We start from the raw sequence: 2,500 nt of genomic DNA on the forward strand, positions 1-2,500 counted from the left end.
GCCAGTAGTCATATGCTTGTCTCAAAGATTAAGCCATGCAAGTGTAAGTACGAGCTCACGTACAGTGAAACTGCGAATGGCTCATTAAATCAGTTATGGTTCATTTGATTGTACGCTTTTACATGGATAACTGTGGCAATTCTAGAGCTAATACATGCGTAAAGCGCCGAACTGACGTGAGGCGCGCATTTATCAGACCAAAACTAACCGGCTTTCGGGTCGTTACAATGGTGACTCTGGATAAGCTTGCGGATCGCACGGCCTAGTGCTGGCGACATCTCATTAAAGCAACTGCCCTATCAACTATCGTCGGTACGGTATCGGCCTACCGAGGTTGTAACGGGTGACGGAGAATCAGGGTTCGATTCCGGAGAGGGAGCCTGAGAAACGGCTACCACATCCAAGGAAGGCAGCAGGCGCGCAAATTACCCATTCCCGGCTCGGGGAGGTAGTGACGAAAAATAACAATGCAGACCTCGTACGAGGTCCTGCAATTGGAATGAGTACACTTTAAACTTTTTAACGAGTATCCATTGGAGGGCAAGTCTGGTGCCAGCAGCCGCGGTAATTCCAGCTCCAAAAGTGTATATTTAAGTTGTTGCGGTTGAAAAGCTCGTAGTTGGATATAGGGACGGCGAGGTTGGTCGGTCGAAAGGCTAGCACTGGCCTCGTTGTTCTTGTTGGTCGGTGCCTTCGCGGTGCTCTTAACTGAGTGTTGCGGTGGTCCGGCAAGTTTACCTTGAAAAAATTAGAGTGTTCAAAGCAGGCTTTACGCTTGTATAATGTTGCATGGAATAATGGAATAGGACCTCGGTTCTATTTTGTTGGTTTTCGGAGCACGAGGTAATGATTAATAGGAACGGACGGGGGCATCCGTACTGTGCCGTTAGAGGTGAAATTCTTGGATCGGCGCAAGACGAACGACTGCGAAAGCATTTGCCAAGAATGTTTTCTTTAATCAAGAGCGAAAGTCAGAGGTTCGAAGACGATCAGATACCGTCCTAGTTCTGACCTTAAACGATGCCGACTAGCGATCGGGCAGTGTCGAACTTAAGAACTGTCCGGCAGCTTCCGGGAAACCAAAGTCTTTGGGTTCCGGGGGAAGTATGGTTGCAAAGCTGAAACTTAAAGGAATTGACGGAAGGGCACCACCAGGAGTGGAGCCTGCGGCTTAATTTGACTCAACACGGGAAATCTCACCCGGCCCGGACACAGCGAGGATTGACAGATTGAGAGCTCTTTCTTGATTCTGTGGGTGGTGGTGCATGGCCGTTCTTAGTTGGTGGAGCGATTTGTCTGGTTAATTCCGATAACGAACGAGACTCTTACTTGCTAAATAGCTGCTCGACCCATTGGGTCGGAGACAACTTCTTAGAGGGACTAGTGGCGTTTAGCCACACGAGATTGAGCAATAACAGGTCTGTGATGCCCTTAGATGTTCGGGGCCGCACGCGCGCTACACTGACCGGATCATCGTGTGTTCCCTAGGCCGAAAGGTCCGGGTAATCCGTTGAACCCCGGTCGTGCTAGGGATAGGGACTTGCAATTGTTTCCCTTGAACGAGGAATTCCCAGTAAGCGCGAGTCATTAGCTTGCGTTGATTACGTCCCTGCCCTTTGTACACACCGCCCGTCGCTACTACCGATTGAATGGTTTAGTGAGGTCCTCCGATTGAGCCTGGTACGTGCGGCAACGCACTCGCCGGTGTTCGAAAAGACGATCGAACTTGATCATTTAGAGGAAGTAAAAGTCGTAACAAGGTTTCCGTAGGTGAACCTGCGGAAGGATCATTAACGAATCGAAATTTGATTTCAAGCGACGTCTCTTCTTCGAAGGGACCGAGCCCTGTAACTGTTATAGTTCGGTCGCGTTGCTTCCTGACAGCGGGAGTAATAATTCAGCACGCAAGTGCTGGCGCGGCCGCTTCTTTTTGAACACGATTTTTTGGTTGCATTGAGATTGATTAACACGAGAGATCTCTTAGCGGTGGATCACTCGGCTCGAGCGTCGATGAAGGACGGAGCTAGCTCCGAGAAGTAATGTGAATTGCAGGACACATTGAGCATCGATATTCTGAACGCGTATTGCGGCCTCGGGTAATCCTGGGGCCACGTCCGTCTCAGGGTCTTTAACACACCGATCCTTTCATTAGTTTGAAAGTGCCTGCGACTCGTTTCTTAATTGAGGAGCGTGTCGTCAAAGACAGCTGGTCTGGCGATTTCACAGCTGAAGCGTGAGCAGCCTGCTGGCCTCGGGTGAGGTAGCAACGACGGTAGGTGCTCGAGAATAAGTTAAGTGACTTCAAAAGGCCGACGTACAAAGCGCATGTACTTTTATAGTACATCACTTTTGACCTGAGATCGGGCGGGACGACCCGCTGAACTTAAGCATATCACTAAGCGGAGGAAAAGAAACTAACAAGGATTCCCCTAGTAACGGCGAGTGAAGCGGGATAAGCCCAGCGCTAAATCCGAGCCTTTTTGGAGGGCGAGGAAATGTA

At 49.8% G+C, this 2,500-nt stretch overlaps 3 non-coding genes across 3 annotated transcripts in view; all 3 read left to right on the forward strand.

The window, feature by feature from the left end:
- LOC145848412 (small subunit ribosomal RNA) lies at positions 1-1,793 on the forward strand (the record flags this gene model as incomplete). The annotated part of the gene is made up of 1 exon (XR_014371943.1): positions 1-1,793. It is a non-coding gene; the product is annotated as a small subunit ribosomal RNA (ribosomal RNA).
- Positions 1,794-1,975: 182 nt separating this feature from the next.
- LOC145848419 (5.8S ribosomal RNA) lies at positions 1,976-2,128 on the forward strand. The gene has a single exon (XR_014371949.1). It is a non-coding gene; the product is annotated as a 5.8S ribosomal RNA (ribosomal RNA).
- A 222-nt stretch (positions 2,129-2,350) lies between these two features.
- LOC145848416 (large subunit ribosomal RNA) overlaps positions 2,351-2,500 on the forward strand; it is a 3,631-nt gene continuing 3,481 nt past the window's right edge. The window contains exon 1 of the ribosomal RNA XR_014371946.1: positions 2,351-2,500. This exon is cut by the window's right edge and continues 3,481 nt beyond it. This is a non-coding gene — a ribosomal RNA (large subunit ribosomal RNA).

This window comes from Thalia democratica, unplaced genomic scaffold (assembly GCF_965202585.1).
Source record: "Thalia democratica unplaced genomic scaffold, ktThaDemo2.hap1.1 HAP1_SCAFFOLD_1398, whole genome shotgun sequence".
In the NCBI taxonomy this organism is placed as follows: Eukaryota; Metazoa; Chordata; class Thaliacea; order Salpida; family Salpidae; genus Thalia; species Thalia democratica.